At 39.2% G+C, this 13,449-nt stretch overlaps 16 non-coding genes across 16 annotated transcripts; all 16 read right to left on the minus strand.

Moving 5' to 3' along the window:
- Positions 1-516: 516 nt before the first annotated feature.
- trnak-uuu (transfer RNA lysine (anticodon UUU)) lies at positions 517-589 on the minus strand. Its single transcript has one exon. It is a non-coding gene; the product is annotated as a tRNA-Lys (tRNA).
- A 255-nt stretch (positions 590-844) lies between these two features.
- On the minus strand, positions 845-917 carry trnam-cau (transfer RNA methionine (anticodon CAU)). Its single transcript has one exon. It is a non-coding gene; the product is annotated as a tRNA-Met (tRNA).
- A 269-nt stretch (positions 918-1,186) lies between these two features.
- trnak-uuu (transfer RNA lysine (anticodon UUU)) lies at positions 1,187-1,259 on the minus strand. The gene has a single exon. It is a non-coding gene; the product is annotated as a tRNA-Lys (tRNA).
- Positions 1,260-1,515: 256 nt separating this feature from the next.
- Positions 1,516-1,588, minus strand: trnam-cau (transfer RNA methionine (anticodon CAU)). Its single transcript has one exon. It is a non-coding gene; the product is annotated as a tRNA-Met (tRNA).
- A 269-nt stretch (positions 1,589-1,857) lies between these two features.
- On the minus strand, positions 1,858-1,930 carry trnak-uuu (transfer RNA lysine (anticodon UUU)). The gene has a single exon. It is a non-coding gene; the product is annotated as a tRNA-Lys (tRNA).
- A 257-nt stretch (positions 1,931-2,187) lies between these two features.
- Positions 2,188-2,260, minus strand: trnam-cau (transfer RNA methionine (anticodon CAU)). Its single transcript has one exon. It is a non-coding gene; the product is annotated as a tRNA-Met (tRNA).
- A 269-nt stretch (positions 2,261-2,529) lies between these two features.
- Positions 2,530-2,602, minus strand: trnak-uuu (transfer RNA lysine (anticodon UUU)). The gene has a single exon. It is a non-coding gene; the product is annotated as a tRNA-Lys (tRNA).
- Positions 2,603-2,859: 257 nt separating this feature from the next.
- On the minus strand, positions 2,860-2,932 carry trnam-cau (transfer RNA methionine (anticodon CAU)). Its single transcript has one exon. It is a non-coding gene; the product is annotated as a tRNA-Met (tRNA).
- Positions 2,933-3,529: 597 nt separating this feature from the next.
- Positions 3,530-3,602, minus strand: trnam-cau (transfer RNA methionine (anticodon CAU)). The gene has a single exon. It is a non-coding gene; the product is annotated as a tRNA-Met (tRNA).
- A 268-nt stretch (positions 3,603-3,870) lies between these two features.
- Positions 3,871-3,943, minus strand: trnak-uuu (transfer RNA lysine (anticodon UUU)). Its single transcript has one exon. It is a non-coding gene; the product is annotated as a tRNA-Lys (tRNA).
- A 257-nt stretch (positions 3,944-4,200) lies between these two features.
- On the minus strand, positions 4,201-4,273 carry trnam-cau (transfer RNA methionine (anticodon CAU)). The gene has a single exon. It is a non-coding gene; the product is annotated as a tRNA-Met (tRNA).
- Positions 4,274-4,542: 269 nt separating this feature from the next.
- Positions 4,543-4,615, minus strand: trnak-uuu (transfer RNA lysine (anticodon UUU)). The gene has a single exon. It is a non-coding gene; the product is annotated as a tRNA-Lys (tRNA).
- Positions 4,616-4,872: 257 nt separating this feature from the next.
- Positions 4,873-4,945, minus strand: trnam-cau (transfer RNA methionine (anticodon CAU)). Its single transcript has one exon. It is a non-coding gene; the product is annotated as a tRNA-Met (tRNA).
- A 269-nt stretch (positions 4,946-5,214) lies between these two features.
- On the minus strand, positions 5,215-5,287 carry trnak-uuu (transfer RNA lysine (anticodon UUU)). Its single transcript has one exon. It is a non-coding gene; the product is annotated as a tRNA-Lys (tRNA).
- Positions 5,288-5,886: 599 nt separating this feature from the next.
- Positions 5,887-5,959, minus strand: trnak-uuu (transfer RNA lysine (anticodon UUU)). The gene has a single exon. It is a non-coding gene; the product is annotated as a tRNA-Lys (tRNA).
- Positions 5,960-6,216: 257 nt separating this feature from the next.
- trnam-cau (transfer RNA methionine (anticodon CAU)) lies at positions 6,217-6,289 on the minus strand. The gene has a single exon. It is a non-coding gene; the product is annotated as a tRNA-Met (tRNA).
- Positions 6,290-13,449: the final 7,160 nt, after the last annotated feature.

Below are 13,449 nucleotides of genomic sequence, written 5' to 3' on the forward strand. Positions count from 1 at the left end.
TATATTCAACCTTTGCACTTATTAGGGAAGAGTATCTTATGGTCATAGGAAGAACATGATGCAAAACAGGATTTAAACAATGACCTTGTGAAGATCAAACTCTTGACCAGTTCAGCAAATTTGCTGATTTGACCAGCTAAAGTACTTTCAGATTTAGGCGTAAAATATTGTGTTCTTGCCTGTGGAGGATCGAACTCACGACCTTCAGATTATGAGACTGACGCGCTACCTACTGCCGCTAACAAGGCTGGCTTTCAAGTCTGGATCTTTGTAAACTGAGAATTACATGTTATACCCTTGATCACAAAGCTGAAAGCTTTTCAATTTCTGTGAGAAAACAGATGTGTAAAGAAAAGAAAAAATGGCACAACAAAAGATATTAAATCGTACATTTTAATCAACGAAACTTTGGAGATGAAATGTGCTGCTTTAAAAAAAATTATAAATTGGCAAAAAGTTTGACTATTGTAAATAATGACAGGAATTCTTTATGCACTTAGTAGTAAATCAACAATTCACCTGAACAGGGACTTGAACCCTGGACCCTCAGATTAAAAGTCTGATGCTCTACCGACTGAGCTATCCAGGCTCTTACAAAGGAGTTCTTTTGACCTTCTAAAGCACTTTAATTAAATGCTGTTGACATTTTGAGCCTGAACCATCTTATATTCAACCTTTGCCCTTATTAGGGAAGAGTAGCTTATGGTCATAGGAATGAAACATGATGCAAAACAGGATTTAAACAATGACCTGTGTGAAGATCAAACTCATGACCATTTCAGCAAATTTGCTGATTTTGACCAGCTAAAGTACTTTCAGATTTAGGCTAAAAATATTGTGTTCTTGCCCTGTGTGAGGATCGAACTCACGACCGTCAGATTATGAGACTGACGCGCTACCTACTGCGCTAACAAGGCTGGCTTTCAAGTCTGGATCTTTGTAAACTGAGAATTACATGTTATACCCTTGATCACAAAGCTGAAAAGCTTTTCAATTTCTGTGAGAAAACAGATGTGTAAAGAAAAGAAAAAATGGCACAACAAAAGATATTAAATCATACATTTTAATCAACGAAACTTTGGAGATGAAATGTGCTGCTTTAAAAAAAATTATAAATTGGCTAAAAGTTTGACTATTGTAAATAATGGCAGGAATTCTTTATGCACTTAGTAGTAAATCAACAATTCACCTGAACAGGGACTTGAACCCTGGACCCTCAGATTAAAAGTCTGATGCTCTACCGACTGAGCTATCCAGGCTCTTACAAAGGAGTTCTTTTGACCTTCTAAAGCACTTTTAATTAAATGCTGTTGACATTTTGAGCCTGAACCATCTTATATTCAACCTTTGCCCTTATTAGGGAAGAGTAGCTTATGGTCATAGGAATGAAACATGATGCAAAACAGGATTTAAACAATGACCTGTGTGAAGATCAAACTCATGACCATTTCAGCAAATTTGCTGATTTTGACCAGCTAAAGTACTTTCAGACGTAGGCTAAAAATATTGTGTTCTTGCCCTGTATGAGGATCGAACTCACGACCTTCAGATTATGAGACTGACGCGCTACCTACTGCGCTAACAAGGCTTGCTTTTAAGGCTGGATCTTCGTAAACTGAGAACTACATGTTTTACCCTTGATCACAAAGATGAAGAGCTTTTCAATTTCTGTGTGAAACCAGATGTGTAAAGATAATAAAAAATGGCACAACAAAAGATATTAAATCATACATTTTAATCAACGAAACTTTGGAGATGAAATGTGCTGCTTTAAAAAAAATAATAAATTGGCAAAAAGTTTGACTATTGTAAATAATGGCAGCAATTCTTTATGTACTTAGTAGTAAATCAACAATTCGCCTGAACAGGGACTTGAACCCTGGACCCTCAGATTAAAAGTGTGATGCTCTACCGACTGAGCTATCCAGGCTCTTACAAAGAAATTCTTTTGACCTTCTAAAGCACTTTTAATTAAATGCTGTTGACATTTTGAGCCTGAACCATCTTATATTCAACCTTTGCACTTATTAAGGAAAAGTGGCTTATGGTCATAGGAATGAAACATGATGCAAAACAGGATTTAAACAATGACCTATGTGAAGATCAAACTCTTGACCAGTTCAGCAAATTTGCTGATTTTTGACCAGCTAAAGTACTTTCAGATTTAGGCTAAAAATATTGTGTTAATGCCCTGTGTGAGGATCGAACTCACGACCTTCAGATTATGAGACTGACGCGCTACCTACTGCGCTAACAAGGCTGGCCTTTAAGTCTGGATCTTCGTAAACTGAGAATTACATGTTTTACCCTTGATCACAAAGATGAAGAGCTTTTCAATTTCTGTGTGAAACCAGATGTGTAAAGATATTAAAAAATGGCACAACAAAAGATATTAAATCATACATTTTAATCAACGAAGCTTTGGAGATGAAATGTGCTGCTTTAAAAAAAATAATAAATTGGCAAAAAGTTTGACTGTTGTAAATAATGGCAGGAATTCTTTATGTACTTAGCAGTAAATCAACAACTCGCCTGAACAGGGACTTGAACCCTGGACCCTCAGATTAAAAGTCTGATGCTCTACCGACTGAGCTATCCAGGCTCTTACAAAGGAGTTCTTTTGAACTTCTAAAGCACTTTTAATTAAATGCTGTTGACATTTTGAGCCTAAACCATCTTATATTCAACCTTTGCACTTATTAGGGAAGAGTAGGTTATGGTCATAGGAATGAAACATGATGCAAAACAGGATTTAAACAATGACCTGTGTGAAGATCAAACTCTTGACCAGTTCAGCAAATTTGCTGATTTTTGACCAGCTAAAGTACTTTCAGATTTAGGCTAAAAATATTGTGTCCTTGCCCTGTGTGAGGATCGAACTCACGACCTTCAGATTATGAGACTGACGCGCTACCTACTGCGCTAACAAGGCTTGCTTTTAAGGCTGGATCTTCGTAAACTGAGAATTACATGTTTTACCCTTGATCACAAAGCTGAAAAGCTTTTCAATTTCTGTGAGAAAACAGATGTGTAAAGAAAAGAAAAAATGGCACAACAAAAGATATTAAATCGTACATTTTAATCAACGAAACTTTGGAGATGAAATGTGCTGCTTTAAAAAAATAATAAATTGGCAAAAAGTTTGACTATTGTAAATAATGGCAGCAATTCTTTATGTACTTAGTAGTAAATCAACAATTCGCCTGAACAGGGACTGGAACCCTGGACCCTCAGATTAAAGTCTGATGCTCTACAGACTGAGCTATCCAGGCTCTTACAAATAAATTCTTTTGACCTTCTAAAGCACTTTTAATTAAATGCTTTTGACATTTTGAGCCTGAACCATCTTATATTCAACCTTTGCACTTATTAGGGAAGAGTAGCTTATGGTCATAGGAATGAAACATGATGCAAAACAGGATTTAAACAATGACCTGTGTGAAGATCAAACTCTTGACCAGTTCAGGAAATTTGCTGATTTTTGACCAGCTAAAGTACTTTCAGATTTAGGCTAAGAAAATTGTGTCCTTGCCCTGTGTGAGGATCGAACTCACGACCTTCAGATTATGAGGATGACGCGCTACCTACTGCGCTAACAAGGCTGGCCTTTAAGTCTGCATCTTCGTAAACTGAGAATTACATGTTTTACCCTTGATCACAAAGATGAAGAGCTGTTCAATTTCTGTGTGAAACCAGATGTGTAAAGATAATAAAAAATGGCACAACAAAAGATATTAAATCATACATTTAATCAACGAAACTTTGGAGATGAAATGTGCTGCTTTAAAAAAATTTATAAATTGGCAAAAAGTTTGACTTTTGTAAATAATGGCAGCAATTCTTTATGTACTTAGTAGTAAATATACAATTCGCCTGAACAGGGACTTGAACCCTGGACCCTCAGATTAAAAGTCTGATGCTCTACCGACTGAGCTATCCAGGCTCTTACAAAGAAATTCTTTTGACCTTTTAAAGCACTTTTAATTAAATGCTGTTGACATTTTGAGCCTGAACCATCTTATATTCAACCTTTGCCCTTATTAGGGAAGAGTAGCTTATGGTCATAGGAATGAAACATGATGCAAAACAGTATTTAAACAATGACCTGTGTGAAGATCAAACTCTTGACCAGTTCAGCAAATTTGCTGATTTTTGACCAGCTAAAGTACTTTCAGATTTAGGCTAAAAATATTGTGTCCTTGCCCTGTATGAGGATCAAACTCACGACTTTCAGATTATGAGACTGACGCGCTACCTACTAAGCTAACAAGGCTGGCTTTCAAGTCTGGATCTTTGTAAACTGAGAATTACATGTTATACCCTTGATCACAAAGCTGAAAAGCTTTTCAATTTCTGTGAGAAAACCGATGTGTAAAGAAAAGAAAAAATGGCACAACAAAAGATATTAAATCGTACATTTTAATCAACGAAACTTTGGAGATGAAATGTGCTGCTTTAAAAAAAATTATAAATTGGCAAAAAGTTTGACTATTGTAAATAATGGCAGCAATTCTTTATGTACTTAGAAGTAAATATACAATTCGCCTGAACAGGGACTTTAACCCTGGACCCTCAGATTAAAAGTCTGATGCTCTACCGACTGAGCTATCCAGGCTCTTACAAAGGAGTTCTTTTGACCTTCTAAAGCACTTTTAATTAAATGCTGTTGACATTTTGAGCCTGAACCATCTTATATTCAACCTTTGCACTTATTAGGGAAGAGTAGCTTATGGTCATAGGAATGAAACATGATGCAAAACAGGATTTAAACAATGACCTGTGTGAAGATCAAACTCTTGACCAGTTCAGCAAATTTGCTGATTTTTGACAAGCTAAAGTACTTTCAGATTTAGACTAAAAATATTGTGTCCTTGCCCTGTGTGAGGATCGAACTCATGACCTTCAGATTATGAGACTGACGCGCTACCTACTGCGCTAACAAGGCTTGCTTTTAAAGCTGGATCTTCGTAAACTGAGAATTACATGTTTTACCCATGATCACAAAGATGAAGAGCTTTTCAATTTCTGTGTGAAACCAGATGTGTAAAGATAATAAAAAATGGCACAACAAAAGATATTAAATCATACATTTTAATCAACGAAACTTTGGAGATGAAATGTGCTGCTTTAAAAAAAATAATAAATTGGCAAAAAGTTTGACTATTGTAAATAATGGCAGCAATTCTTTATGTACTTAGAAGTAAATCAACAATTCGCCTGAACAGGGACTTGAACCCTGGACCCTCAGATTAAAAGTCTGATGCTCTACCGACTGAGCTATCCAGGCTCTTACAAAGGAGTTCTTTTGAACTTCTAAAGCACTTTTAATTAAATGCTGTTGACATTTTGAGCCTGAACCATCTTATATTCAACCTTTGCACTTATTAGGGAAGAGTAGCTTATGGTCATAGGAATGAAACATGATGCAAAACAGGATTTAAACAATGACCTGTGTTAAGATCAAACTCTTGACCAGTTCAGCAAATTTGCTGATTTTTGACCAGCTAAAGTACTTTCAGATTTAGGCTAAAAAAATTGTGTCCTTGCGCTGTATGAGGATCGAACTCACGACCTTCAGATTATGAGACTGACGTGCTAGCTAATGCGCTAACAAGGCTTGCTTTTAAGGTTGGATCTTCGTAAACTGAGAATTACATGTTTTACCCTTGATCACAAAGATGAAGAGCTTTTCAATTTCTGTGAGAAAACAGATGTGTAAAGAAAAGAAAAAATGGCACAACAAAAGATATTAAATCGTACATTTTAATCAACGAAACTTTGGAGATGAAATGTGCTGCTTTAAAAAAAATTATAAATTGGCAAAAAGTTTGACTATTGTAAATAATGGCAGCAATTCTTTATGTACTTAGAAGTAAACATACAATTCGCCTGAACAGGGACTTGAACCCTGGACCCTCAGATTAAAAGTCTGATGCTCTACCGACTGAGCTATCCAGGCTCTTACAAAGGAGTTCTTTTGACCTTCTAAAGCACTTTTAATTAAATGCTGTTGACATTTTGAGCCTGAACCATCTTATATTCAACCTTTGCACTTATTAGGGAAGAGTATCTTATGGTCATAGGAATGAAACATGATGCAAAACAGGATTTAAACAATGACCTGTGTGAAGATCAAACTCTTGACCAGTTCAGCAAATTTGCTGATTTTTGACCAGCTAAAGTACTTTCAGATTTAGGCTAAAAAAATTGTGTTCATGCCCTGTGTGAGGATCGAACTCACGACCTTCAGATTATGAGACTGACGCGCTACCTACTGCGCTAACAAGGCTGGCTTTCAAGTCTGGATCTTTGTAAACTGAGAATTACATGTTATACCCTTGATCACTGTTAGGTTTATCTGTCAGTATAACATTTACTAAACAAAGAGAAGAAAGACACAAAGCATTTGAGTCCGTTTTACTTGCAAGGAGAGCGAATGGAAGTCACGCCTTACAACAGGCCTCCAAAAGCTCTGGCGTCCTTCATCGCATCTCCTTCTTTTATTTGGTAGGTTCATTAGGGTTCACATAAAATCACACCATATTAGTTAATAATTGTGTATTACACGTAGTCTTATGCATTGATCTTTTGGTCGAGTCATGGTGACATGGTGACATGTTCATCTTCGTCTGTAGATTCTTCAGGTGATTGGACTCTGGTTCATCATGGTCTGCTTGTTGTTGGTCCTCAGGTCGCGGTCATGCAGTCCTGCAAACTTAAAACCTTTGCTTTGAGGTTTGTTAATGATTAAGAGTTGTCAGTAATATTCCAAGGATTAATACATATTCGTGCTTAAAGGATATGAATAAAAGAAGTAATTACATGATAACATATATACATTTTTCCAACATTTCCCTCCTGTTTATCATGTTATTTACTCTTTTGTTAGCTTCCCTAATAATCTCTTCCTTTAGGATTTTCAACTATTAGTTCATACAATGAGAAATACATTTACACACAAAAGGTCAGTCGTCTTTTTCTTGTAGAGGACTCTCTTGAAAAAGTTGAGTTAGCTTGAAGTCACTAAAATCATAGCTCCCGTAAAATTCTTCATTTTCCAAAAGTGGGTACGCCTGTGTAGGCTCAACATCCCTTGGTGATAAGGCGGTAGTGATGAGACGGTTCACAAGACTGCGTAGACAGGGAATACAACAACATCCACACAATGTCAGAATTGCTGCAAATACAGCCATTGAAACTAAAACAGATTGAACTAGAGCTCTGTATTTCCCAAATACTTTCATCCAGGAATCCCACATGGTCGTTTCCACTCCCGAATGCTCCTTCATCTTCCGGTTGAGGGTGCGTAGGCCGTCAATGGCCATTGTCAGACTGCCTCCTGCAGCTGTGTTGTTTGGTATGAAAGAACAACATTGCTCTCCAAACATACCACAAACCCCATTTTTTTCCGCTAGGAGCATATCAAGAGCAATCCTGTTCTGAAAAGTCATGAGGGAGGTAGTAGATAATTGCTCATGCACGGCCTCAAAACCGTCTTGTGTCCAATTACCTAATTTCTGTACATTGTAATGGATGTAATTGATCCTGTCCACGTTCTTGTTAATCGTACACCACCAACACAAGGCTGATTCAAATCCTGCTGCTACTTGATTTGCCAACTTATATTCATCAGGAACCCCCCTGGGAACCCCAATTGCGTCTATGTACGTTGGGTCAGTTAACTTCTCCCAGGGTGCAAGTGATCGCTTTGTTCTGTGCCAATCTGCAGGTACCAAGCTATCCAATTTTGTTAAAAGGTCACTTATAGTGGTTGGAAATATTGAGACAGGTAGTAAAAGGGTTACTAATGCACACAGTCCTTTGGTGTCTGAGGGCAATCGATCGTATAACTTATTTTCCCCACACCACCACCATATGTCGCTTCGAGATTGTGGGGTAAAGATAGGCCCAACAGGTATTATTGTAAGACACCAATCTCTTGGTGTCCCTTCCCCGAGTAGTTCCTTTCTTCCCGTTATATTAATACATGTAAAATTTCCTTGTGCTACTTTACTGGAGAAAACAGGTTTCCAACTTTCTGGTCCTGTTAGAGGATATGTTAAATCCCACTTTTTGCAACGATTGTCTGGATATGTTTTGTTCATTACTTCTACAACACATTCATCCGTTATAACTGCGGGTATTACTTGTAATAGTGGTCGTGGTCCCAAGCAAACTACACAGTCTTGTTGAGTGGCATTAGCTGCTTGTTCTGCTAGGAGAAGCCAATTATTGTATTTACCAGTTATTCCTGTTGTTACTCTAAACCACTCATCAGAAGGTTGACTTTCATCCAATACTCTAACTAGTATACCCTTGTCACTTAAATTTTGGATTGTTTCAGTTTTATTTGATTTAGGTTCTAGTAGTTGACATATTCGAAATGGAAAATAAGGTGGATTAGTAGTATAAGGCCATAAAAGAAATACCCAACATTTTTCTCCTCTCTCTTGTTGATCGGTATGGTACATTTCAGGGGTGTTTGGTGGCCACAAGTCCAATTTGGTAAGATTGATGTATATTTCAAATGCAAGACCTTGAGTGGAGGGATTGGTCATCACAAAAGAGATTATTTGTCTATGGTGTATCGCAGCAGGGTTAGTAGTCCACGTTTTCCAATCAAAACCCACTGGGTCCGCTACCAAAGAGTCCCACTTTAATTTATTAGTTATATACCATGGATATGGTAGATAATTGCTCGCTTTGTGTCCCTTATGGTTAAGGACAGTAATTGGTATTGTGGCCACCGAAACAGTATTAGCTCTTACACACACTGTTGGTATAGTACGAAGGTGTAATTCTTCTATCCCGTTGCCAGTATCATTGCATCGGTCGGAGTCAAATATGTGTCTGGACGTTCCTTTTGGTGCAGCTCTCGCCCTCCTGGGTATAGCCCCCTGTTGTTTCTCTATACCTTTTTTCCACATTACCACCCATACTGTTGCTATGAACATTACACAAAGTATTATCAAGCCCGTTCTTTGACATGGTTTATAGCCCTTATAATTCATTTCTGCCAACCTTTTCCCCTTACTGCCTCTTCTAGGATTGGTGTCTGTAAAGTGTTCTTCACTGACTTTTGGGTCTACCCAGATTCTATACGTCTGAGTCCACCCTATTATCAGACTTTTGCTCACCTTTCCCGTCGGCAGGGTTTGCAGAAATGACCTTTTTACAATGTGACTGATGTATCCAAGTACCCCTCTCTGTTATTTTAACAGCCGTCGGTGTCGTCAGGATCACTTGGTAGGGCCCTTCCCACTTCGGTGAGTGCCAATGCTTCCGTTTTATGCTCTTTACTAGCACCCAGTCTCCGGGCTCCACCTGTAGGGGTTCCTGCTGAGAAATAGGGAGTTTGTCATCAGGAGTACTTTGTTTCTGTGTTTCTAACATTTTTCTCATGTAGTCCGCTAGTGTCATGTCTTCCTCTGTTTCCCATTGGTTTTGAAAGTAAGGTAATCTATATGGTCTTCCAAACAGGGTTTCATAAGGGGTTAAACCAGTTGTGCTAGTAATATTGATGTATAGTTTTACTAACTCTAAACATTGTGTCCATGGTCGATGTGTTTCTTCCATACACTTTTTTAGTCTATTTTTTATAGTTCCATTCATTCGTTCCACTAATCCTGCACTCTGTGGATGATAACTACAGTGATTTTTCAAATTAATGTGAAACATTTTTCCTATATTAGTTACCATCTGATTTACAAAATGAGTCCCGTTATCGCTGTATATTTTTTCAGGTATTCCATAGCGTGGAATAATATCTTTACATAAGACTTTTGCTACTGTCAATGCATCTGGATGTTTGGTTGGAAATAGTTCTATCCATTTAGAGAATGCATCTATAATGACTAAACAGTATTCCTTTCCTTCACTTTTACTGAGTTGGATAAAATCCATGTGTATTGTTTGGAATGGGTATTGTGGTTTTGGAAACTGCCCACGTTTTGGTCTTAAATTACCTTGGCTGTTATGTTTAGCACAGATCAAACATGCTCTACAAAAGTTTTTTGAATATAGGTTAAACCCATATGTGGTGAAATTTTTTTGTACCAGTCCTACCATCCCTCCTGTTGAGACATGTGATTGCCCATGGCTCAATATTGCAGCCCATTTATACATATTCTTTGGTAGGATTGGTTTCCCCCGGGGTCACACATAAATTTTGTTTTGTTTTGTAGCCCCATGCTTTATCCATGTGTCTATCTCATGTGGTGTGCTTTGTTGTTGCATGTCAATGAGAATGTCAGAAGTTATCAGTTGGTCTTGGTCTGTAAACAAAACTTGTATACTTTGTTCAGCGGCTTGTTTCGCTATGCGGTCAGCGAAGGCATTACCGAGTGAAATTGTGTCTTTGGAATTTGTGTGTGCTGCACATTTACATACAGCTAATGTAGCAGGTAGATGGACAGCTTTTAACAATTCTTTTAGTAATTGAGCGTGAGTCACTGGTTTCCCAGTAGATGTGACCATTCCTCGGTTATGCCAATACTGAGCAAATGTGTGAACTGTAGCAAATGCATATTGACTGTCAGTATAAATGGTGACATCTTTCCCTTTCATTAATTTACATGCCTCAGTCAGAGCGACAATCTCGGCAGCTTGTGCTGAAAAAGTTGATGGCAAGTGTCCAGCTTTAAGTACGGTGTCTATTGTTACTACAGCATAACCCGTTAGTGTTTTACCCAAATCATTTTTCCTTGAAGAGCCATCAACGAACACTACCTCTCCCTGAGACAAAGGTTGGTCGCTTAAATCTAACCTAGATTTAGCTGTGTGTTCTGCTAGTGCTTGGCAGTCGTGTTGCTCTCCATCATCAGGTAGCAATGTGGCTGGGTTCAATGTGGTGCATCGTTCGATGGTGAGGTGTGGCTGTGACAGCAGCGTGGCCATGCAGGAGAGGTGCCTTGCAGGTGATAAAAAGATCATGTTAGTTTGCAGTAGTAAAGCCGCTACTGCGTGTGGGACCTTAAGGGTCAATGGGTGGAATAGAACTATTCCGGCACTGACTTCTACTGCCATTGACGCTGCTATCACCGCTCTCACACAATGTGGTAATGCGCAAGCTACATTATCTAATTTGGAAGAAAAATAAGCTATTGGTCTCAATTTATCTCCATGTTGTTGACTTAAAACAGAAGTCATGTATTTGTCTTTGCAGTCCACCATCTGTATAAACGGTTTACTATAATTTGGCAAGGCTAAAGCTAAACTGGAGGTCAGTGCTTGTTTAATATCACAAAAAGCTTTCTCTGCATCTGACGTCCAGTTCAGTGGTGATGTCATTTTTAGGTCTTCAGAGTAAATTAAAGCTGTGAGTGGGGAAGTAATTTCCGCGTAGTTTGGAACCCAACTTCTACAATAATTGGTCAAGCCTAAGAATGACATCATTTGTTTCTTAGTAATTGGTTTTGGCGCCTGTAGGACTGCTGTTTTTCGTTCTTCTAGAATAGTTCTGCCACCTGCACTAAGGTGGTGGCCTAGATATTTGACCTGTGGTTTCCATAATTGTAGTTTGTTTTTACTGACTTTGTGCCCCTCCTGAGCTAGGTGTTTAAAAAGGGCCACAGTGTCTTCTTTGCATATTTCTAGACTCGGAGAAGCCACTAATATATCGTCAACATAGAGTAGTATTTGACTTCCCCCAGGTGGTTGAAATTTGGACATGCTAGCATGCATGGCTTGTGAATATATAGTAGGGCTTTCGCAGTAGCCCTGGGGAAGTCTAGTATAGGTGTATCGTTTCCCCCTGAATGTGAAAGCAAACCAAAATTGGCTGTCTTTGTCAATGGGAATGGAGAAAAAGGCATTACTAATGTCAACCACAGTAAATATTTGTGCATCTGATCTTAAAGAATTCAGCAATGTGTGTGGGTCAGGAACACATGGAGCCCGTTGTGTTACTGCAGCATTTACTGCCTGCAGATCCTGTACCATCCTCCATCCCGTTGAAGGAGCTTGCTTTTTCACTGGGAATATTGGTGTGTTGCAGGGGGAATCGTCACATTCTATAATAACCCCTGCTCGTTGTAAATCATGTATTACTGGTGTTATGCCTTCTAGTGCATCAGGTTTAAGTGGATATTGTCGTATGCAGGGTCGATATTCTGTTTTGGGTCTGATTTGTACTGGCAATATTCCTTTTATCAGTCCAACATCAGACGGTCCTTGTGACCACAATGATTGAGGTACTTGAGCTAGTTGTGATTCATCTTCTTCAGTTAGTAGAAGATGTCACTGGTGTCCGGAGTCTATACGTACTCCAGCCTTGGTCTGTATTGTCCAATACAGCCATTTCCTAGTCAAGCCTGTGTGAGCGCTATGTTCCAATTGGTCGCCCATGTCTGTCCAATCCGTTGCACTGTCACCCTCTTGAACTATGTTACCCAACGACTTCCAACCCCTCTCCTTGTTTTTATACAATGAGATGTGAGGTGGGTACCATCCCCGGAGCATGGCTCTGAGTGGGGTGGGTAAGGTGACCTCTGCCACCACGTTACCTTGCCCGTCCGAGTAAACGCAAGAAATTGTTATGGTTGTTGGGGTGAGTTGTGACAGTTTCTTTTCATATGTTGGATCAGGCCCAGGAGTGTTTTTGTACCACATGGTGACGTGTAGTTCATCAGAGGGCATGGGTTCCACACCTGTCATGATAGGTTGACAGTGTCCCACTTGTCCTCCTACCTTTAGCAATTCAGTTCCCACCTTATGAGGTTCTTGGTCAGATATGTCGAGTGTGTAGTAAAAATTTGGAACGCGTCTTCCCTCTAGGGGGAAAAGGTCACCTCGTTGTAGCTCGGCTCTGCGTTTGATGACCAGTCTCCCCCCAGGAGTGGAGACGAGCGCCAAACCTAGATTGAGTAAGCCATCTCTTCCCAACAAATTAACAGGACATTCTGGCATAAAAAGGATGGACATTTTGCATGATATACCTTTAGGATCTCTTACCCAAACTGGTTTAGAAACAGTGACTACAGTTTTACCCCCATTAGCTGATCGTACAATTACTACCTCATCACTTAGTTCACTATAGGGTATGTGTTCCTTACATGTAGTTCTGCATGCTCCAGAGTCACAGAGGAATGTGATTTCTTTCCCATTTACCATTAAGACTATTTCTAGTCTTTCTTGATTTAAAGAAAAAATTTCTTCCAAATTTAAATCCACATGAGTTTCATCCTCTGTGGACTTTGGACCATGCAGTTTCTGTTCCAGTCATGCTGTGTTATCTTTTGGCCCTGAACGACAGTCTTTGGCAATATGCCCAGGCTTCCCGCAAGACCAGCAGCCTGCTCCCCATTGGTTACGTGGTGTCCACCCTCGTCCCTGGATACCTCCTCTCCTTCCTACTCTGCCCTTTTGGAAGTGTCCTCTCTGTCTCCCTCTACCTCGGCTGTCCTGGTAAAATGTTTCCGCGTCAGTCCCGATACTTCCCCAAAAGGTGTC

The sequence above is a fragment of the Denticeps clupeoides genome, unplaced genomic scaffold, assembly GCF_900700375.1.
Source record: "Denticeps clupeoides unplaced genomic scaffold, fDenClu1.1, whole genome shotgun sequence".
NCBI lineage: Eukaryota > Metazoa > Chordata > Actinopteri > Clupeiformes > Denticipitidae > Denticeps > Denticeps clupeoides.